Raw genomic sequence first — 22555 nt, forward strand, 5'->3', positions numbered from 1 at the left:
CCTCCTCGAAGTGCCTTTTCAGGCTCCTCTTAGTCTCCTCCAGCTCCTCTCTCACGTCCCAGCCGCATCGAAGAAGGTCCTGCAGGGAACGCAGCTCACGCTGGAGTCTCCTGAAGTCCCTCCTCTTCAGACACGCCTGTTGTTGACTCTTTGCCTGAAAGAAGAAACGGAACTCGAGTTTAACGTATTCCCACCAGTCAGAAACAGACTGGAAGCCCGCCTTGTAGGCCCGCCACGTGGAGTAGGCAGCTCTAAGCTCCTCCAGAATCTCACCCTTTTCCAGCAGAGAGCAGTTCAGCTTCCAGGAGCCCGGGCCAATGGGGAAGCCATGGCCCAGCACACCTTGAAAGTGAATGGCTCTGTGGTCAGAGAAGAAGCAGGGGACCATCGAGTGCCCACTCCGCCCAACCGCCCGAGAGGTAAACACAAAGTCAATCCTGGAACGCAGCGAGCCATCGGATCGGCACCATGAATAGTTCACGGATCCGTGTCCGATGGAGCCAACAACGTCCACAAGAGAGGCTTTGGTCACCATCTCAATGAGCAGTTTGGATGTGACGTCCAACTTGGCAGCCGTTCCAGAACTGCGTCCATCCTCCTCAATCGGGCAGTTGAAATCCCCGGCCATCACTACCGTCCTGGCGGTAGCGAGCTGAGGGCGCAGGGCTTGGAGGAGCTCCAGTCGATCGCTCTTCACAGGAGAAGCATACACATTGATGAACCTGACAGGTTCTCCCGCCCAGGTGCCATCCACGAGCAGTAACCTGCCGCAGACGATTTCCTGAACAGAGTCCAATGTGAAGGCGCTTCCCCTGATCAGCACGGCGACCCCCGCGGACCTACAGTCGCCCCCGCCAGACCAGTAGGATGGGCCATGGGTCCACTCCCTGGCCAGATGGTTGAAGGACCTAGAGGAGGGAAGGGAGCATTCCTGCAGGAAAAATACATCACTAGACTGAGTGTTAAGGAACGCAAAAATTGTCTGACGTCGGAACTTGTCTCTGATGCTCCTAACATTAATGGAAAAGATGTTAATGTTAGCAGTCATTGGAGGAAAGAGAAAGTTAGAGCAGGCGGTGTGCCTTAGTTACCACTCCGGTCGGGCGGTTCTTCCTCTTTGGCACCTGCTGGTAAGGGTATCTCCAGCAGACCCTCTTCTGCTAGCTGATCAAGCAGGGATGGTGCCTCAGTGGCTTCCGACTCCTCCATTTCTTCTTCGGCCACAAGGGACTCCACCATCTGCTCCAACACGTCCGGTTCTGGGAGGAGGCCATCCTCCTCTTCCTGGGGTGGGTTAAGGTCCACAATGAACAGCTTGGAAGGTTCTGCGACAGGACTATCTTCCACCTTCCTTTTCCTTTGGCCTGTACCTGAGGAGACAAGAGCTGGAAAATCCTCCTCGGTGAAAAGTGCAAGAGTGCTGAGGCCCTCTGCTCTCATGGTCTGGGGAGGGAGAGTGGGCTTTGGGGGGGGGGTGAGGGGACCAACTGAGGAGTAGGGAAATGAGGTGGAGGTAGTGGAATCCTCAGTAGGGTTGGCCGGGGGGGGAGGGGTTTGGACAGGGGTGACAGGGGGGGGGACCAGGGAGGGGGCAACATTTTTCTTACCCTTCTTTTTCCTGGACTCCGTGGCTGCTGGGGCATCGGCTGGAGCCACGGTCGCCGGGTTCTTGGCCGCCTTGTCCTTGGCCTCTGTGGCCTTGGTCGTAGCTGCCTTGGTCGACGAAGCTGTGACTACCCGATACTGGGTCGCCGCGGCAACCCTTGCCCAGGATTTCTCCCGCTGTGGGCAGTCCTTGTAAAGGTGGTCCGCCTGTCCACATAGGTTGCAAGTCTTCTTCTTTGGGCAGTCCTTGGAGCTGTGTCCCGTCACCCGGCAAACCCTGCAGGCGTCCTCCTTGCAGGTCTTCATCGAATGCCCTTTCCCGCCACATTTCCTGCAGTTGTGTGGCATGTCCGGGTAGTAGATGAGACCAAAGGAGTTTCCCAGAGAGAATGTCGGGGGCAGGTGCTGGAGACCATCCTCGGATGCTGGTTCCCTGTAGAGTCGAACGGTTACTGACCACTTACCCGTCCAGAATCCGTTGCCGTTAAGGATGTGGGATGGCTCCCTCACCACTGTGCAGAGACGTCCCAGGAACGTGGAGATGTCTCTTCCTGGGGTGTGCGGGTTCCGCATGGAGACCGTGATCCTCTTCTCATCCCTCTGTATAGGACAGGATCCTAAAAAAGAATGAAAAGGGGAGTCCGGCATCGCTGCGTTCATCGCCTCCCAGTATCTCCTGCAGGCATTCACCGTGGCAAAGGTTACCAGAAAAATGCCAGTCATGAAGGTCTGGACACTAAGGGTTTCCGCCCTGGAGAAGCCCTGATCCAGAATCATCTTCTTGCAGAACACGTCGCTGGACATGTCCGGCAACCTACCATCCACCGCCTTTAGCTTCAGGGCGACCGTCTGCCGCATCCAAGGCTCCAGGGTTGGAGCCTTTTCAGGCGGCGTCCGGGCTCCCTCCGGCTGGCCGGCGTCGGAGGTAGGGGCCTCTTGGGCCGAAGAAGCCTCTGGATGAGCCTTCCTGGAGGTCCCTGGGTCCTGAGCCTTCCTGGCTGCCTTCTCTGGCTTGCTTGCCATGGCTGGTTCCTGCTTGAGTTCCCGGAGCTGGATCTTGGATTCTTCTCCGGGTGTCTTCTCCCGCTGTGTTCCTCCTCGAAGTTCCTCTGGTCTCCCCAAGTCTTCTCCGAGCCTTCGTCTTCTTGCTTCTTTCTGCCAAGCTCTTCTTCCGTCCAATCTCCCTCTTTCGGTCTCGGCTGGGCTTCGGAGCTTGTCTCCCTGATCGTATCTCGTCAAGTGTAGCTAGCTCAGTTTGTTCTGATAAGAACAGATACTACACTTGATCTTAGCCAAAAGGCCGAGAAGCGATAACCAGAATTGGTTTGGGCCTCGAGTGGCACCCTGGCCTATGCCGGACACATCTTAGGGAGAGAGAGCGAGAGGGAGACAAACCCACGCCTACACAAGACATTTTGTCACCCAAGCCAACCCTTGAAAAGGCTGCTTTGCAGAGCCAAAACAAGAAGAATGGTGCGTTTTGCAGCCGCCGCCCACTGCAATGAATCTGAATAACTCCTCCTTTAGGGCGCAAGCAACTCCCCTCCCCCTTGCAGTCTTTCCAATTCACGATACAAAAAGACGGACAGGACAGGTTGCCTGACTTTCCGTCACTGCCACCCTTTGCCATCCTTACCCGTAGAAAGCCCTTTCATCATCCCCAAACCCTAATCTTTTCCCTTTCCTTCCCAGCCCCCAAACCCTGCCCTCTGTACCTTTCTCACCACCCGCTTCCCTTCTCCTGTCATCCCCCTACCACCCGGGAAAAAAAGAGATTGCCCCCTCCTTCCACTAGCCCACCCTCCCACCCAAAGAACAACTTCTTCTGCGCAGCTTGTTTTCTAGGCAGCAGCGCTATTGTGATGTCATCGGGGGGCATTGTGACAAGCCGCCAGTGTTCCGTCTCTTCATGTTGTGCACAGTTCAAACGGAAAATACATCAACAGGCAGACTACAGAAAAGCTTACTATCAAAGGTTAGAGGGGGGCTTTCTCAGAGGGCTTTTTACAGTTTTTCTATTCCCAATTAGCCGTTTAAGTGTACTTATTGAAAGTAGTAATTCTTTCATAGGCCGCCCTTTCTTAGTATTTGACGTTCCTTATATTGCGGTATGAGGCTTCGCAGTAGGTTGCAAACATTCATCACCCATGACTGTCCCCAATTGAGCTCAGAAGCTCAATGTCTATCATGACCTCTCTTTTAGAATGTCCAAGAGCAAGCAAACTATTCCTCCAGGAGAGGGCGCCAACAGACTACTAAAGAGATCATCATTACTCAAAGAAAACCCCAAAAACCAATGCATGATAGGAATAAACAGGTAACTTTCTTTGGAGTGGAAGCGGAGAGATCGCACCAGATGCCAATTCTAGATGTTATCACACCTGTGGTCACTGCAGCAGCAGGTGAATCCACTTTGTCCAAAAGGGATCTATTCCATTCAATTGCAAATGATCTAGATAAGACAGAGAACTGCAGCACGGGGACATAGCCGAGTTGGTCAGGTTGAGTGGTGATGAGTTTGCTATTTGGATGAATAAAGAAAGTCAAAAGTGTGAAAGATAAAAAACAAAAGGAGGAAGTGTGAAAAGTGAATGGGCCAAATTGAGGTGCATATGAAGACGTATGCTTTCTTCCAATTCATTAAATCGGGCTAATATGAATCAGGTGAATTGAGTTCTGCTTTTGGAAACTGGGTTAAGAAGGGGTGCACCGTTCCTGGAGGTACTGCAATACCAGGTCAATGCGTGGAGTGGACAGAGCAAGCTCTTTTTCCATCTCCCTGTTCTAAAAATCCATTTAATATATGGTCCCCAGATAGGGGACGTATCAGATATTAAACTGATAAGAACAGATTTTGATTTAATGAAGCTTTCCAAAGCACCACAAAAAATGCATGACCGAAGTCACACCAAAAACAGTGCAAAGGCTAGGATTCGTGTGGACCCCACCGTGAGGAGAGGGTCCCCAAAAATCAACCCCGTCCCTCCGAGCCAGAAGGCCACAGCAAGGGTCAGGGATCTTCGGTGCTCCCCCAAGCCGAAGCCTGGTTGAGCCTTGTCGTTGCTCCCAGCGTCCACCCAGGCATCTTACCCAAGTGGAGTAGAGAGCTACTAGTTGTTGGTTTCGCAGCCGAAACTGCCCGGACCGTCAACCGGTGTTGGTTTCTCAGCCCAAGGCTAACCGGACCTCCAACCGGGTGTTGGTTTCTCAGCCGAAGCTGACCCAGACCTCCAACCGGGTGTTGGTTTCTCAGCCGAAGCTGACCCAGACCTCCAACCGGGTGTTAGTTTCTCAGCCCAAAGCTGACCAGACCTCCGACCGGGATTGTAAAAATTTCCCTTCCTAGCCAGAAGGCCGGGATAGGGTAATATGCTCAAAAAGTATGAAAAGGCAAGGTACGGTGTGCTACAGAGCCCAAGGCTTGCCGGGGTCCCAAGCCAGCAAGCTCAGACTCACTCCAGGGTCGTCAGTCCTGGGGCACGTTGTACCATAGCCCCCCACCCTTACTCAGTCTAATAGCCTCGATCCTGGTAGGGCCATGTTTTCCTCTAGATGAATATACTATCCACCCAGAGTACTAGCAAGCGCAACCTTCCAGTGTGCATTGTATCATTGTACTAAGGTGGCCTGGAGCTTAAACCACCTCTTCGAACAACACTACACTTGATCTTAGCCAAAAGGCCGAGAAGCGATAACCAGAATTGGTTTGGGCCTCGAGTGGCACCCTGGCCTATGCCGGACACATCTTAGGGAGAGAGAGCGAGAGGGAGACAAACCCACGCCTACACAAGACATTTTGTCACCCAAGCCAACCCTTGAAAAGGCTGCTTTGCAGAGCCAAAACAAGAAGAATGGTGCGTTTTGCAGCCGCCGCCCACTGCAATGAATCTGAATAACTCCTCCTTTAGGGCGCAAGCAACTCCCCTCCCCCTTGCAGTCTTTCCAATTCACGATACAAAAAGACGGACAGGACAGGTTGCCTGACTTTCCGTCACTGCCACCCTTTGCCATCCTTACCCGTAGAAAGCCCTTTCATCATCCCCAAACCCTAATCTTTTCCCTTTCCTTCCCAGCCCCCAAACCCTGCCCTCTGTACCTTTCTCACCACCCGCTTCCCTTCTCCTGTCATCCCCCTACCACCCGGGAAAAAAAGAGATTGCCCCCTCCTTCCACTAGCCCACCCTCCCACCCAAAGAACAACTTCTTCTGCGCAGCTTGTTTTCTAGGCAGCAGCGCTATTGTGATGTCATCGGGGGGCATTGTGACAAGCCGCCAGTGTTCCGTCTCTTCATGTTGTGCACAGTTCAAACGGAAAATACATCAACAGGCAGACTACAGAAAAGCTTACTATCAAAGGTTAGAGGGGGGCTTTCTCAGAGGGCTTTTTACAGTTTTTCTATTCCCAATTAGCCGTTTAAGTGTACTTATTGAAAGTAGTAATTCTTTCATAGGCCGCCCTTTCTTAGTATTTGACGTTCCTTATATTGCGGTATGAGGCTTCGCAGTAGGTTGCAAACATTCATCACCCATGACTGTCCCCAATTGAGCTCAGAAGCTCAATGTCTATCATGACCTCTCTTTTAGAATGTCCAAGAGCAAGCAAACTATTCCTCCAGGAGAGGGCGCCAACAGACTACTAAAGAGATCATCATTACTCAAAGAAAACCCCAAAAACCAATGCATGATAGGAATAAACAGGTAACTTTCTTTGGAGTGGAAGCGGAGAGATCGCACCAGATGCCAATTCTAGATGTTATCACACCTGTGGTCACTGCAGCAGCAGGTGAATCCACTTTGTCCAAAAGGGATCTATTCCATTCAATTGCAAATGATCTAGATAAGACAGAGAACTGCAGCACGGGGACATAGCCGAGTTGGTCAGGTTGAGTGGTGATGAGTTTGCTATTTGGATGAATAAAGAAAGTCAAAAGTGTGAAAGATAAAAAACAAAAGGAGGAAGTGTGAAAAGTGAATGGGCCAAATTGAGGTGCATATGAAGACGTATGCTTTCTTCCAATTCATTAAATCGGGCTAATATGAATCAGGTGAATTGAGTTCTGCTTTTGGAAACTGGGTTAAGAAGGGGTGCACCGTTCCTGGAGGTACTGCAATACCAGGTCAATGCGTGGAGTGGACAGAGCAAGCTCTTTTTCCATCTCCCTGTTCTAAAAATCCATTTAATATATGGTCCCCAGATAGGGGACGTATCAGATATTAAACTGATAAGAACAGATACTACACTTGATCTTAGCCAAAAGGCCGAGAAGCGATAACCAGAATTGGTTTGGGCCTCGAGTGGCACCCTGGCCTATGCCGGACACATCTTAGGGAGAGAGAGCGAGAGGGAGACAAACCCACGCCTACACAAGACATTTTGTCACCCAAGCCAACCCTTGAAAAGGCTGCTTTGCAGAGCCAAAACAAGAAGAATGGTGCGTTTTGCAGCCGCCGCCCACTGCAATGAATCTGAATAACTCCTCCTTTAGGGCGCAAGCAACTCCCCTCCCCCTTGCAGTCTTTCCAATTCACGATACAAAAAGACGGACAGGACAGGTTGCCTGACTTTCCGTCACTGCCACCCTTTGCCATCCTTACCCGTAGAAAGCCCTTTCATCATCCCCAAACCCTAATCTTTTCCCTTTCCTTCCCAGCCCCCAAACCCTGCCCTCTGTACCTTTCTCACCACCCGCTTCCCTTCTCCTGTCATCCCCCTACCACCCGGGAAAAAAAGAGATTGCCCCCTCCTTCCACTAGCCCACCCTCCCACCCAAAGAACAACTTCTTCTGCGCAGCTTGTTTTCTAGGCAGCAGCGCTATTGTGATGTCATCGGGGGGCATTGTGACAAGCCGCCAGTGTTCCGTCTCTTCATGTTGTGCACAGTTCAAACGGAAAATACATCAACAGGCAGACTACAGAAAAGCTTACTATCAAAGGTTAGAGGGGGGCTTTCTCAGAGGGCTTTTTACAGTTTTTCTATTCCCAATTAGCCGTTTAAGTGTACTTATTGAAAGTAGTAATTCTTTCATAGGCCGCCCTTTCTTAGTATTTGACGTTCCTTATATTGCGGTATGAGGCTTCGCAGTAGGTTGCAAACATTCATCACCCATGACTGTCCCCAATTGAGCTCAGAAGCTCAATGTCTATCATGACCTCTCTTTTAGAATGTCCAAGAGCAAGCAAACTATTCCTCCAGGAGAGGGCGCCAACAGACTACTAAAGAGATCATCATTACTCAAAGAAAACCCCAAAAACCAATGCATGATAGGAATAAACAGGTAACTTTCTTTGGAGTGGAAGCGGAGAGATCGCACCAGATGCCAATTCTAGATGTTATCACACCTGTGGTCACTGCAGCAGCAGGTGAATCCACTTTGTCCAAAAGGGATCTATTCCATTCAATTGCAAATGATCTAGATAAGACAGAGAACTGCAGCACGGGGACATAGCCGAGTTGGTCAGGTTGAGTGGTGATGAGTTTGCTATTTGGATGAATAAAGAAAGTCAAAAGTGTGAAAGATAAAAAACAAAAGGAGGAAGTGTGAAAAGTGAATGGGCCAAATTGAGGTGCATATGAAGACGTATGCTTTCTTCCAATTCATTAAATCGGGCTAATATGAATCAGGTGAATTGAGTTCTGCTTTTGGAAACTGGGTTAAGAAGGGGTGCACCGTTCCTGGAGGTACTGCAATACCAGGTCAATGCGTGGAGTGGACAGAGCAAGCTCTTTTTCCATCTCCCTGTTCTAAAAATCCATTTAATATATGGTCCCCAGATAGGGGACGTATCAGATATTAAACTGATAAGAACAGATACTACACTTGATCTTAGCCAAAAGGCCGAGAAGCGATAACCAGAATTGGTTTGGGCCTCGAGTGGCACCCTGGCCTATGCCGGACACATCTTAGGGAGAGAGAGCGAGAGGGAGACAAACCCACGCCTACACAAGACATTTTGTCACCCAAGCCAACCCTTGAAAAGGCTGCTTTGCAGAGCCAAAACAAGAAGAATGGTGCGTTTTGCAGCCGCCGCCCACTGCAATGAATCTGAATAACTCCTCCTTTAGGGCGCAAGCAACTCCCCTCCCCCTTGCAGTCTTTCCAATTCACGATACAAAAAGACGGACAGGACAGGTTGCCTGACTTTCCGTCACTGCCACCCTTTGCCATCCTTACCCGTAGAAAGCCCTTTCATCATCCCCAAACCCTAATCTTTTCCCTTTCCTTCCCAGCCCCCAAACCCTGCCCTCTGTACCTTTCTCACCACCCGCTTCCCTTCTCCTGTCATCCCCCTACCACCCGGGAAAAAAAGAGATTGCCCCCTCCTTCCACTAGCCCACCCTCCCACCCAAAGAACAACTTCTTCTGCGCAGCTTGTTTTCTAGGCAGCAGCGCTATTGTGATGTCATCGGGGGGCATTGTGACAAGCCGCCAGTGTTCCGTCTCTTCATGTTGTGCACAGTTCAAACGGAAAATACATCAACAGGCAGACTACAGAAAAGCTTACTATCAAAGGTTAGAGGGGGGCTTTCTCAGAGGGCTTTTTACAGTTTTTCTATTCCCAATTAGCCGTTTAAGTGTACTTATTGAAAGTAGTAATTCTTTCATAGGCCGCCCTTTCTTAGTATTTGACGTTCCTTATATTGCGGTATGAGGCTTCGCAGTAGGTTGCAAACATTCATCACCCATGACTGTCCCCAATTGAGCTCAGAAGCTCAATGTCTATCATGACCTCTCTTTTAGAATGTCCAAGAGCAAGCAAACTATTCCTCCAGGAGAGGGCGCCAACAGACTACTAAAGAGATCATCATTACTCAAAGAAAACCCCAAAAACCAATGCATGATAGGAATAAACAGGTAACTTTCTTTGGAGTGGAAGCGGAGAGATCGCACCAGATGCCAATTCTAGATGTTATCACACCTGTGGTCACTGCAGCAGCAGGTGAATCCACTTTGTCCAAAAGGGATCTATTCCATTCAATTGCAAATGATCTAGATAAGACAGAGAACTGCAGCACGGGGACATAGCCGAGTTGGTCAGGTTGAGTGGTCATGAGTTTGCTATTTGGATGAATAAAGAAAGTCAAAAGTGTGAAAGATAAAAAACAAAAGGAGGAAGTGTGAAAAGTGAATGGGCCAAATTGAGGTGCATATGAAGACGTATGCTTTCTTCCAATTCATTAAATCGGGCTAATATGAATCAGGTGAATTGAGTTCTGCTTTTGGAAACTGGGTTAAGAAGGGGTGCACCGTTCCTGGAGGTACTGCAATACCAGGTCAATGCGTGGAGTGGACAGAGCAAGCTCTTTTTCCATCTCCCTGTTCTAAAAATCCATTTAATATATGGTCCCCAGATAGGGGACGTATCAGATATTAAACTGATAAGAACAGATTTTTTGATTTAATGAAGCTTTCCAAAGCACCACAAAAAATGCATGACCGAAGTCACACCAAAAACAGTGCAAAGGCTAGGATTCGTGTGGACCCCACCGTGAGGAGAGGGTCCCCAAAAATCAACCCCGTCCCTCCGAGCCAGAAGGCCACAGCAAGGGTCAGGGATCTTCGGTGCTCCCCCAAGCCGAAGCCTGGTTGAGCCTTGTCGTTGCTCCCAGCGTCCACCCAGGCATCTTACCCAAGTGGAGTAGAGAGCTACTAGTTGTTGGTTTCGCAGCCGAAACTGCCCGGACCGTCAACCGGTGTTGGTTTCTCAGCCCAAGGCTAACCGGACCTCCAACCGGGTGTTGGTTTCTCAGCCGAAGCTGACCCAGACCTCCAACCGGGTGTTGGTTTCTCAGCCGAAGCTGACCCAGACCTCCAACCGGGTGTTAGTTTCTCAGCCCAAAGCTGACCAGACCTCCGACCGGGATTATAAAAATTTCCCTTCCTAGCCAGAAGGCCGGGATAGGGTAATATGCTCAAAAAGTATGAAAAGGCAAGGTACGGTGTGCTACAGAGCCCAAGGCTTGCCGGGGTCCCAAGCCAGCAAGCTCAGACTCACTCCAGGGTCGTCAGTCCTGGGGCACGTTGTATTATAGCCCCCCACCCTTACTCAGTCTAATAGCCTCGATCCTGGTAGGGCCATGTTTTCCTTTAGATGAATATACTATCCACCCAGAGTACTAGCAAGCGCAACCTTCCAGTGTGCATTGTATCATTGTACTAAGGTGGCCTGGAGCTTAAACCACCTCTTCGAACAACACTACACTTGATCTTAGCCAAAAGGCCGAGAAGCGATAACCAGAATTGGTTTGGGCCTCGAGTGGCACCCTGGCCTATGCCGGACACATCTTAGGGAGAGAGAGCGAGAGGGAGACAAACCCACGCCTACACAAGACATTTTGTCACCCAAGCCAACCCTTGAAAAGGCTGCTTTGCAGAGCCAAAACAAGAAGAATGGTGCGTTTTGCAGCCGCCGCCCACTGCAATGAATCTGAATAACTCCTCCTTTAGGGCGCAAGCAACTCCCCTCCCCCTTGCAGTCTTTCCAATTCACGATACAAAAAGACGGACAGGACAGGTTGCCTGACTTTCCGTCACTGCCACCCTTTGCCATCCTTACCCGTAGAAAGCCCTTTCATCATCCCCAAACCCTAATCTTTTCCCTTTCCTTCCCAGCCCCCAAACCCTGCCCTCTGTACCTTTCTCACCACCCGCTTCCCTTCTCCTGTCATCCCCCTACCACCCGGGAAAAAAAGAGATTGCCCCCTCCTTCCACTAGCCCACCCTCCCACCCAAAGAACAACTTCTTCTGCGCAGCTTGTTTTCTAGGCAGCAGCGCTATTGTGATGTCATCGGGGGGCATTGTGACAAGCCGCCAGTGTTCCGTCTCTTCATGTTGTGCACAGTTCAAACGGAAAATACATCAACAGGCAGACTACAGAAAAGCTTACTATCAAAGGTTAGAGGGGGGCTTTCTCAGAGGGCTTTTTACAGTTTTTCTATTCCCAATTAGCCGTTTAAGTGTACTTATTGAAAGTAGTAATTCTTTCATAGGCCGCCCTTTCTTAGTATTTGACGTTCCTTATATTGCGGTATGAGGCTTCGCAGTAGGTTGCAAACATTCATCACCCATGACTGTCCCCAATTGAGCTCAGAAGCTCAATGTCTATCATGACCTCTCTTTTAGAATGTCCAAGAGCAAGCAAACTATTCCTCCAGGAGAGGGCGCCAACAGACTACTAAAGAGATCATCATTACTCAAAGAAAACCCCAAAAACCAATGCATGATAGGAATAAACAGGTAACTTTCTTTGGAGTGGAAGCGGAGAGATCGCACCAGATGCCAATTCTAGATGTTATCACACCTGTGGTCACTGCAGCAGCAGGTGAATCCACTTTGTCCAAAAGGGATCTATTCCATTCAATTGCAAATGATCTAGATAAGACAGAGAACTGCAGCACGGGGACATAGCCGAGTTGGTCAGGTTGAGTGGTGATGAGTTTGCTATTTGGATGAATAAAGAAAGTCAAAAGTGTGAAAGATAAAAAACAAAAGGAGGAAGTGTGAAAAGTGAATGGGCCAAATTGAGGTGCATATGAAGACGTATGCTTTCTTCCAATTCATTAAATCGGGCTAATATGAATCAGGTGAATTGAGTTCTGCTTTTGGAAACTGGGTTAAGAAGGGGTGCACCGTTCCTGGAGGTACTGCAATACCAGGTCAATGCGTGGAGTGGACAGAGCAAGCTCTTTTTCCATCTCCCTGTTCTAAAAATCCATTTAATATATGGTCCCCAGATAGGGGACGTATCAGATATTAAACTGATAAGAACAGATACTACACTTGATCTTAGCCAAAAGGCCGAGAAGCGATAACCAGAATTGGTTTGGGCCTCGAGTGGCACCCTGGCCTATGCCGGACACATCTTAGGGAGAGAGAGCGAGAGGGAGACAAACCCACGCCTACACAAGACATTTTGTCACCCAAGCCAACCCTTGAAAAGGCTGCTTTGCAGAGCCAAAACAAGAAGAATGGTGCGTTTTGCAGCCGCCGCCCACTGCAATGAATCTGAATAACTCCTCCTTTAGGGCGCAAGCAACTCCCCTCCCCCTTGCAGTCTTTCCAATTCACGATACAAAAAGACGGACAGGACAGGTTGCCTGACTTTCCGTCACTGCCACCCTTTGCCATCCTTACCCGTAGAAAGCCCTTTCATCATCCCCAAACCCTAATCTTTTCCCTTTCCTTCCCAGCCCCCAAACCCTGCCCTCTGTACCTTTCTCACCACCCGCTTCCCTTCTCCTGTCATCCCCCTACCACCCGGGAAAAAAAGAGATTGCCCCCTCCTTCCACTAGCCCACCCTCCCACCCAAAGAACAACTTCTTCTGCGCAGCTTGTTTTCTAGGCAGCAGCGCTATTGTGATGTCATCGGGGGGCATTGTGACAAGCCGCCAGTGTTCCGTCTCTTCATGTTGTGCACAGTTCAAACGGAAAATACATCAACAGGCAGACTACAGAAAAGCTTACTATCAAAGGTTAGAGGGGGGCTTTCTCAGAGGGCTTTTTACAGTTTTTCTATTCCCAATTAGCCGTTTAAGTGTACTTATTGAAAGTAGTAATTCTTTCATAGGCCGCCCTTTCTTAGTATTTGACGTTCCTTATATTGCGGTATGAGGCTTCGCAGTAGGTTGCAAACATTCATCACCCATGACTGTCCCCAATTGAGCTCAGAAGCTCAATGTCTATCATGACCTCTCTTTTAGAATGTCCAAGAGCAAGCAAACTATTCCTCCAGGAGAGGGCGCCAACAGACTACTAAAGAGATCATCATTACTCAAAGAAAACCCCAAAAACCAATGCATGATAGGAATAAACAGGTAACTTTCTTTGGAGTGGAAGCGGAGAGATCGCACCAGATGCCAATTCTAGATGTTATCACACCTGTGGTCACTGCAGCAGCAGGTGAATCCACTTTGTCCAAAAGGGATCTATTCCATTCAATTGCAAATGATCTAGATAAGACAGAGAACTGCAGCACGGGGACATAGCCGAGTTGGTCAGGTTGAGTGGTGATGAGTTTGCTATTTGGATGAATAAAGAAAGTCAAAAGTGTGAAAGATAAAAAACAAAAGGAGGAAGTGTGAAAAGTGAATGGGCCAAATTGAGGTGCATATGAAGACGTATGCTTTCTTCCAATTCATTAAATCGGGCTAATATGAATCAGGTGAATTGAGTTCTGCTTTTGGAAACTGGGTTAAGAAGGGGTGCACCGTTCCTGGAGGTACTGCAATACCAGGTCAATGCGTGGAGTGGACAGAGCAAGCTCTTTTTCCATCTCCCTGTTCTAAAAATCCATTTAATATATGGTCCCCAGATAGGGGACGTATCAGATATTAAACTGATAAGAACAGATACTACACTTGATCTTAGCCAAAAGGCCGAGAAGCGATAACCAGAATTGGTTTGGGCCTCGAGTGGCACCCTGGCCTATGCCGGACACATCTTAGGGAGAGAGAGCGAGAGGGAGACAAACCCACGCCTACACAAGACATTTTGTCACCCAAGCCAACCCTTGAAAAGGCTGCTTTGCAGAGCCAAAACAAGAAGAATGGTGCGTTTTGCAGCCGCCGCCCACTGCAATGAATCTGAATAACTCCTCCTTTAGGGCGCAAGCAACTCCCCTCCCCCTTGCAGTCTTTCCAATTCACGATACAAAAAGACGGACAGGACAGGTTGCCTGACTTTCCGTCACTGCCACCCTTTGCCATCCTTACCCGTAGAAAGCCCTTTCATCATCCCCAAACCCTAATCTTTTCCCTTTCCTTCCCAGCCCCCAAACCCTGCCCTCTGTACCTTTCTCACCACCCGCTTCCCTTCTCCTGTCATCCCCCTACCACCCGGGAAAAAAAGAGATTGCCCCCTCCTTCCACTAGCCCACCCTCCCACCCAAAGAACAACTTCTTCTGCGCAGCTTGTTTTCTAGGCAGCAGCGCTATTGTGATGTCATCGGGGGGCATTGTGACAAGCCGCCAGTGTTCCGTCTCTTCATGTTGTGCACAGTTCAAACGGAAAATACATCAACAGGCAGACTACAGAAAAGCTTACTATCAAAGGTTAGAGGGGGGCTTTCTCAGAGGGCTTTTTACAGTTTTTCTATTCCCAATTAGCCGTTTAAGTGTACTTATTGAAAGTAGTAATTCTTTCATAGGCCGCCCTTTCTTAGTATTTGACGTTCCTTATATTGCGGTATGAGGCTTCGCAGTAGGTTGCAAACATTCATCACCCATGACTGTCCCCAATTGAGCTCAGAAGCTCAATGTCTATCATGACCTCTCTTTTAGAATGTCCAAGAGCAAGCAAACTATTCCTCCAGGAGAGGGCGCCAACAGACTACTAAAGAGATCATCATTACTCAAAGAAAACCCCAAAAACCAATGCATGATAGGAATAAACAGGTAACTTTCTTTGGAGTGGAAGCGGAGAGATCGCACCAGATGCCAATTCTAGATGTTATCACACCTGTGGTCACTGCAGCAGCAGGTGAATCCACTTTGTCCAAAAGGGATCTATTCCATTCAATTGCAAATGATCTAGATAAGACAGAGAACTGCAGCACGGGGACATAGCCGAGTTGGTCAGGTTGAGTGGTGATGAGTTTGCTATTTGGATGAATAAAGAAAGTCAAAAGTGTGAAAGATAAAAAACAAAAGGAGGAAGTGTGAAAAGTGAATGGGCCAAATTGAGGTGCATATGAAGACGTATGCTTTCTTCCAATTCATTAAATCGGGCTAATATGAATCAGGTGAATTGAGTTCTGCTTTTGGAAACTGGGTTAAGAAGGGGTGCACCGTTCCTGGAGGTACTGCAATACCAGGTCAATGCGTGGAGTGGACAGAGCAAGCTCTTTTTCCATCTCCCTGTTCTAAAAATCCATTTAATATATGGTCCCCAGATAGGGGACGTATCAGATATTAAACTGATAAGAACAGATACTACACTTGATCTTAGCCAAAAGGCCGAGAAGCGATAACCAGAATTGGTTTGGGCCTCGAGTGGCACCCTGGCCTATGCCGGACACATCTTAGGGAGAGAGAGCGAGAGGGAGACAAACCCACGCCTACACAAGACATTTTGTCACCCAAGCCAACCCTTGAAAAGGCTGCTTTGCAGAGCCAAAACAAGAAGAATGGTGCGTTTTGCAGCCGCCGCCCACTGCAATGAATCTGAATAACTCCTCCTTTAGGGCGCAAGCAACTCCCCTCCCCCTTGCAGTCTTTCCAATTCACGATACAAAAAGACGGACAGGACAGGTTGCCTGACTTTCCGTCACTGCCACCCTTTGCCATCCTTACCCGTAGAAAGCCCTTTCATCATCCCCAAACCCTAATCTTTTCCCTTTCCTTCCCAGCCCCCAAACCCTGCCCTCTGTACCTTTCTCACCACCCGCTTCCCTTCTCCTGTCATCCCCCTACCACCCGGGAAAAAAAGAGATTGCCCCCTCCTTCCACTAGCCCACCCTCCCACCCAAAGAACAACTTCTTCTGCGCAGCTTGTTTTCTAGGCAGCAGCGCTATTGTGATGTCATCGGGGGGCATTGTGACAAGCCGCCAGTGTTCCGTCTCTTCATGTTGTGCACAGTTCAAACGGAAAATACATCAACAGGCAGACTACAGAAAAGCTTACTATCAAAGGTTAGAGGGGGGCTTTCTCAGAGGGCTTTTTACAGTTTTTCTATTCCCAATTAGCCGTTTAAGTGTACTTATTGAAAGTAGTAATTCTTTCATAGGCCGCCCTTTCTTAGTATTTGACGTTCCTTATATTGCGGTATGAGGCTTCGCAGTAGGTTGCAAACATTCATCACCCATGACTGTCCCCAATTGAGCTCAGAAGCTCAATGTCTATCATGACCTCTCTTTTAGAATGTCCAAGAGCAAGCAAACTATTCCTCCAGGAGAGGGCGCCAACAGACTACTAAAGAGATCATCATTACTCAAAGAAAACCCCAAAAACCAATGCATGATAGGAATAAACAGGTAACTTTCTTTGGAGTGGAAGCGGAGAGATCGCACCAGATGCCAATTCTAGATGTTATCACACCTGTGGTCACTGCAGCAGCAGGTGAATCCACTTTGTCCAAAAGGGATCTATTCCATTCAATTGCAAATGATCTAGATAAGACAGAGAACTGCAGCACGGGGACATAGCCGAGTTGGTCAGGTTGAGTGGTGATGAGTTTGCTATTTGGATGAATAAAGAAAGTCAAAAGTGTGAAAGATAAAAAACAAAAGGAGGAAGTGTGAAAAGTGAATGGGCCAAATTGAGGTGCATATGAAGACGTATGCTTTCTTCCAATTCATTAAATCGGGCTAATATGAATCAGGTGAATTGAGTTCTGCTTTTGGAAACTGGGTTAAGAAGGGGTGCACCGTTCCTGGAGGTACTGCAATACCAGGTCAATGCGTGGAGTGGACAGAGCAAGCTCTTTTTCCATCTCCCTGTTCTAAAAATCCATTTAATATATGGTCCCCAGATAGGGGACGTATCAGATATTAAACTGATAAGAACAGATACTACACTTGATCTTAGCCAAAAGGCCGAGAAGCGATAACCAGAATTGGTTTGGGCCTCGAGTGGCACCCTGGCCTATGCCGGACACATCTTAGGGAGAGAGAGCGAGAGGGAGACAAACCCACGCCTACACAAGACATTTTGTCACCCAAGCCAACCCTTGAAAAGGCTGCTTTGCAGAGCCAAAACAAGAAGAATGGTGCGTTTTGCAGCCGCCGCCCACTGCAATGAATCTGAATAACTCCTCCTTTAGGGCGCAAGCAACTCCCCTCCCCCTTGCAGTCTTTCCAATTCACGATACAAAAAGACGGACAGGACAGGTTGCCTGACTTTCCGTCACTGCCACCCTTTGCCATCCTTACCCGTAGAAAGCCCTTTCATCATCCCCAAACCCTAATCTTTTCCCTTTCCTTCCCAGCCCCCAAACCCTGCCCTCTGTACCTTTCTCACCACCCGCTTCCCTTCTCCTGTCATCCCCCTACCACCCGGGAAAAAAAGAGATTGCCCCCTCCTTCCACTAGCCCACCCTCCCACCCAAAGAACAACTTCTTCTGCGCAGCTTGTTTTCTAGGCAGCAGCGCTATTGTGATGTCATCGGGGGGCATTGTGACAAGCCGCCAGTGTTCCGTCTCTTCATGTTGTGCACAGTTCAAACGGAAAATACATCAACAGGCAGACTACAGAAAAGCTTACTATCAAAGGTTAGAGGGGGGCTTTCTCAGAGGGCTTTTTACAGTTTTTCTATTCCCAATTAGCCGTTTAAGTGTACTTATTGAAAGTAGTAATTCTTTCATAGGCCGCCCTTTCTTAGTATTTGACGTTCCTTATATTGCGGTATGAGGCTTCGCAGTAGGTTGCAAACATTCATCACCCATGACTGTCCCCAATTGAGCTCAGAAGCTCAATGTCTATCATGACCTCTCTTTTAGAATGTCCAAGAGCAAGCAAACTATTCCTCCAGGAGAGGGCGCCAACAGACTACTAAAGAGATCATCATTACTCAAAGAAAACCCCAAAAACCAATGCATGATAGGAATAAACAGGTAACTTTCTTTGGAGTGGAAGCGGAGAGATCGCACCAGATGCCAATTCTAGATGTTATCACACCTGTGGTCACTGCAGCAGCAGGTGAATCCACTTTGTCCAAAAGGGATCTATTCCATTCAATTGCAAATGATCTAGATAAGACAGAGAACTGCAGCACGGGGACATAGCCGAGTTGGTCAGGTTGAGTGGTGATGAGTTTGCTATTTGGATGAATAAAGAAAGTCAAAAGTGTGAAAGATAAAAAACAAAAGGAGGAAGTGTGAAAAGTGAATGGGCCAAATTGAGGTGCATATGAAGACGTATGCTTTCTTCCAATTCATTAAATCGGGCTAATATGAATCAGGTGAATTGAGTTCTGCTTTTGGAAACTGGGTTAAGAAGGGGTGCACCGTTCCTGGAGGTACTGCAATACCAGGTCAATGCGTGGAGTGGACAGAGCAAGCTCTTTTTCCATCTCCCTGTTCTAAAAATCCATTTAATATATGGTCCCCAGATAGGGGACGTATCAGATATTAAACTGATAAGAACAGATACTACACTTGATCTTAGCCAAAAGGCCGAGAAGCGATAACCAGAATTGGTTTGGGCCTCGAGTGGCACCCTGGCCTATGCCGGACACATCTTAGGGAGAGAGAGCGAGAGGGAGACAAACCCACGCCTACACAAGACATTTTGTCACCCAAGCCAACCCTTGAAAAGGCTGCTTTGCAGAGCCAAAACAAGAAGAATGGTGCGTTTTGCAGCCGCCGCCCACTGCAATGAATCTGAATAACTCCTCCTTTAGGGCGCAAGCAACTCCCCTCCCCCTTGCAGTCTTTCCAATTCACGATACAAAAAGACGGACAGGACAGGTTGCCTGACTTTCCGTCACTGCCACCCTTTGCCATCCTTACCCGTAGAAAGCCCTTTCATCATCCCCAAACCCTAATCTTTTCCCTTTCCTTCCCAGCCCCCAAACCCTGCCCTCTGTACCTTTCTCACCACCCGCTTCCCTTCTCCTGTCATCCCCCTACCACCCGGGAAAAAAAGAGATTGCCCCCTCCTTCCACTAGCCCACCCTCCCACCCAAAGAACAACTTCTTCTGCGCAGCTTGTTTTCTAGGCAGCAGCGCTATTGTGATGTCATCGGGGGGCATTGTGACAAGCCGCCAGTGTTCCGTCTCTTCATGTTGTGCACAGTTCAAACGGAAAATACATCAACAGGCAGACTACAGAAAAGCTTACTATCAAAGGTTAGAGGGGGGCTTTCTCAGAGGGCTTTTTACAGTTTTTCTATTCCCAATTAGCCGTTTAAGTGTACTTATTGAAAGTAGTAATTCTTTCATAGGCCGCCCTTTCTTAGTATTTGACGTTCCTTATATTGCGGTATGAGGCTTCGCAGTAGGTTGCAAACATTCATCACCCATGACTGTCCCCAATTGAGCTCAGAAGCTCAATGTCTATCATGACCTCTCTTTTAGAATGTCCAAGAGCAAGCAAACTATTCCTCCAGGAGAGGGCGCCAACAGACTACTAAAGAGATCATCATTACTCAAAGAAAACCCCAAAAACCAATGCATGATAGGAATAAACAGGTAACTTTCTTTGGAGTGGAAGCGGAGAGATCGCACCAGATGCCAATTCTAGATGTTATCACACCTGTGGTCACTGCAGCAGCAGGTGAATCCACTTTGTCCAAAAGGGATCTATTCCATTCAATTGCAAATGATCTAGATAAGACAGAGAACTGCAGCACGGGGACATAGCCGAGTTGGTCAGGTTGAGTGGTGATGAGTTTGCTATTTGGATGAATAAAGAAAGTCAAAAGTGTGAAAGATAAAAAACAAAAGGAGGAAGTGTGAAAAGTGAATGGGCCAAATTGAGGTGCATATGAAGACGTATGCTTTCTTCCAATTCATTAAATCGGGCTAATATGAATCAGGTGAATTGAGTTCTGCTTTTGGAAACTGGGTTAAGAAGGGGTGCACCGTTCCTGGAGGTACTGCAATACCAGGTCAATGCGTGGAGTGGACAGAGCAAGCTCTTTTTCCATCTCCCTGTTCTAAAAATCCATTTAATATATGGTCCCCAGATAGGGGACGTATCAGATATTAAACTGATAAGAACAGATACTACACTTGATCTTAGCCAAAAGGCCGAGAAGCGATAACCAGAATTGGTTTGGGCCTCGAGTGGCACCCTGGCCTATGCCGGACACATCTTAGGGAGAGAGAGCGAGAGGGAGACAAACCCACGCCTACACAAGACATTTTGTCACCCAAGCCAACCCTTGAAAAGGCTGCTTTGCAGAGCCAAAACAAGAAGAATGGTGCGTTTTGCAGCCGCCGCCCACTGCAATGAATCTGAATAACTCCTCCTTTAGGGCGCAAGCAACTCCCCTCCCCCTTGCAGTCTTTCCAATTCACGATACAAAAAGACGGACAGGACAGGTTGCCTGACTTTCCGTCACTGCCACCCTTTGCCATCCTTACCCGTAGAAAGCCCTTTCATCATCCCCAAACCCTAATCTTTTCCCTTTCCTTCCCAGCCCCCAAACCCTGCCCTCTGTACCTTTCTCACCACCCGCTTCCCTTCTCCTGTCATCCCCCTACCACCCGGGAAAAAAAGAGATTGCCCCCTCCTTCCACTAGCCCACCCTCCCACCCAAAGAACAACTTCTTCTGCGCAGCTTGTTTTCTAGGCAGCAGCGCTATTGTGATGTCATCGGGGGGCATTGTGACAAGCCGCCAGTGTTCCGTCTCTTCATGTTGTGCACAGTTCAAACGGAAAATACATCAACAGGCAGACTACAGAAAAGCTTACTATCAAAGGTTAGAGGGGGGCTTTCTCAGAGGGCTTTTTACAGTTTTTCTATTCCCAATTAGCCGTTTAAGTGTACTTATTGAAAGTAGTAATTCTTTCATAGGCCGCCCTTTCTTAGTATTTGACGTTCCTTATATTGCGGTATGAGGCTTCGCAGTAGGTTGCAAACATTCATCACCCATGACTGTCCCCAATTGAGCTCAGAAGCTCAATGTCTATCATGACCTCTCTTTTAGAATGTCCAAGAGCAAGCAAACTATTCCTCCAGGAGAGGGCGCCAACAGACTACTAAAGAGATCATCATTACTCAAAGAAAACCCCAAAAACCAATGCATGATAGGAATAAACAGGTAACTTTCTTTGGAGTGGAAGCGGAGAGATCGCACCAGATGCCAATTCTAGATGTTATCACACCTGTGGTCACTGCAGCAGCAGGTGAATCCACTTTGTCCAAAAGGGATCTATTCCATTCAATTGCAAATGATCTAGATAAGACAGAGAACTGCAGCACGGGGACATAGCCGAGTTGGTCAGGTTGAGTGGTGATGAGTTTGCTATTTGGATGAATAAAGAAAGTCAAAAGTGTGAAAGATAAAAAACAAAAGGAGGAAGTGTGAAAAGTGAATGGGCCAAATTGAGGTGCATATGAAGACGTATGCTTTCTTCCAATTCATTAAATCGGGCTAATATGAATCAGGTGAATTGAGTTCTGCTTTTGGAAACTGGGTTAAGAAGGGGTGCACCGTTCCTGGAGGTACTGCAATACCAGGTCAATGCGTGGAGTGGACAGAGCAAGCTCTTTTTCCATCTCCCTGTTCTAAAAATCCATTTAATATATGGTCCCCAGATAGGGGACGTATCAGATATTAAACTGATAAGAACAGATACTACACTTGATCTTAGCCAAAAGGCCGAGAAGCGATAACCAGAATTGGTTTGGGCCTCGAGTGGCACCCTGGCCTATGCCGGACACATCTTAGGGAGAGAGAGCGAGAGGGAGACAAACCCACGCCTACACAAGACATTTTGTCACCCAAGCCAACCCTTGAAAAGGCTGCTTTGCAGAGCCAAAACAAGAAGAATGGTGCGTTTTGCAGCCGCCGCCCACTGCAATGAATCTGAATAACTCCTCCTTTAGGGCGCAAGCAACTCCCCTCCCCCTTGCAGTCTTTCCAATTCACGATACAAAAAGACGGACAGGACAGGTTGCCTGACTTTCCGTCACTGCCACCCTTTGCCATCCTTACCCGTAGAAAGCCCTTTCATCATCCCCAAACCCTAATCTTTTCCCTTTCCTTCCCAGCCCCCAAACCCTGCCCTCTGTACCTTTCTCACCACCCGCTTCCCTTCTCCTGTCATCCCCCTACCACCCGGGAAAAAAAGAGATTGCCCCCTCCTTCCACTAGCCCACCCTCCCACCCAAAGAACAACTTCTTCTGCGCAGCTTGTTTTCTAGGCAGCAGCGCTATTGTGATGTCATCGGGGGGCATTGTGACAAGCCGCCAGTGTTCCGTCTCTTCATGTTGTGCACAGTTCAAACGGAAAATACATCAACAGGCAGACTACAGAAAAGCTTACTATCAAAGGTTAGAGGG

At 48.4% G+C, this 22555-nt stretch overlaps 11 non-coding genes and 1 pseudogene across 11 annotated transcripts; all 12 read right to left on the minus strand.

The window, feature by feature from the left end:
- Positions 1 to 2813: 2813 nt before the first annotated feature.
- LOC142263168 (U2 spliceosomal RNA) lies at positions 2814 to 2917 on the minus strand (annotated as a pseudogene).
- Positions 2918 to 4304: 1387 nt separating this feature from the next.
- On the minus strand, positions 4305 to 4500 carry LOC142263145 (U2 spliceosomal RNA). The gene has a single exon (XR_012730342.1). It is a non-coding gene; the product is annotated as a U2 spliceosomal RNA (small nuclear RNA).
- A 2185-nt stretch (positions 4501 to 6685) lies between these two features.
- LOC142262971 (U2 spliceosomal RNA) lies at positions 6686 to 6876 on the minus strand. Its single transcript, XR_012730194.1, has one exon. It is a non-coding gene; the product is annotated as a U2 spliceosomal RNA (small nuclear RNA).
- A 1387-nt stretch (positions 6877 to 8263) lies between these two features.
- LOC142262972 (U2 spliceosomal RNA) lies at positions 8264 to 8454 on the minus strand. The gene has a single exon (XR_012730195.1). It is a non-coding gene; the product is annotated as a U2 spliceosomal RNA (small nuclear RNA).
- A 1387-nt stretch (positions 8455 to 9841) lies between these two features.
- On the minus strand, positions 9842 to 10035 carry LOC142263139 (U2 spliceosomal RNA). Its single transcript, XR_012730337.1, has one exon. It is a non-coding gene; the product is annotated as a U2 spliceosomal RNA (small nuclear RNA).
- A 2189-nt stretch (positions 10036 to 12224) lies between these two features.
- On the minus strand, positions 12225 to 12415 carry LOC142262973 (U2 spliceosomal RNA). The gene has a single exon (XR_012730196.1). It is a non-coding gene; the product is annotated as a U2 spliceosomal RNA (small nuclear RNA).
- A 1387-nt stretch (positions 12416 to 13802) lies between these two features.
- Positions 13803 to 13993, minus strand: LOC142262975 (U2 spliceosomal RNA). Its single transcript, XR_012730197.1, has one exon. It is a non-coding gene; the product is annotated as a U2 spliceosomal RNA (small nuclear RNA).
- A 1387-nt stretch (positions 13994 to 15380) lies between these two features.
- LOC142262976 (U2 spliceosomal RNA) lies at positions 15381 to 15571 on the minus strand. Its single transcript, XR_012730198.1, has one exon. It is a non-coding gene; the product is annotated as a U2 spliceosomal RNA (small nuclear RNA).
- Positions 15572 to 16958: 1387 nt separating this feature from the next.
- LOC142262977 (U2 spliceosomal RNA) lies at positions 16959 to 17149 on the minus strand. Its single transcript, XR_012730199.1, has one exon. It is a non-coding gene; the product is annotated as a U2 spliceosomal RNA (small nuclear RNA).
- A 1387-nt stretch (positions 17150 to 18536) lies between these two features.
- LOC142262978 (U2 spliceosomal RNA) lies at positions 18537 to 18727 on the minus strand. Its single transcript, XR_012730200.1, has one exon. It is a non-coding gene; the product is annotated as a U2 spliceosomal RNA (small nuclear RNA).
- Positions 18728 to 20114: 1387 nt separating this feature from the next.
- On the minus strand, positions 20115 to 20305 carry LOC142262979 (U2 spliceosomal RNA). Its single transcript, XR_012730201.1, has one exon. It is a non-coding gene; the product is annotated as a U2 spliceosomal RNA (small nuclear RNA).
- Positions 20306 to 21692: 1387 nt separating this feature from the next.
- LOC142262980 (U2 spliceosomal RNA) lies at positions 21693 to 21883 on the minus strand. Its single transcript, XR_012730202.1, has one exon. It is a non-coding gene; the product is annotated as a U2 spliceosomal RNA (small nuclear RNA).
- Between the last annotated feature and the right edge of the window lie 672 nt (positions 21884 to 22555).

The sequence above is a fragment of the Anomaloglossus baeobatrachus genome, unplaced genomic scaffold (genome assembly GCF_048569485.1).
Source record: "Anomaloglossus baeobatrachus isolate aAnoBae1 unplaced genomic scaffold, aAnoBae1.hap1 Scaffold_255, whole genome shotgun sequence".
Taxonomy (NCBI): domain Eukaryota; kingdom Metazoa; phylum Chordata; class Amphibia; order Anura; family Aromobatidae; genus Anomaloglossus; species Anomaloglossus baeobatrachus.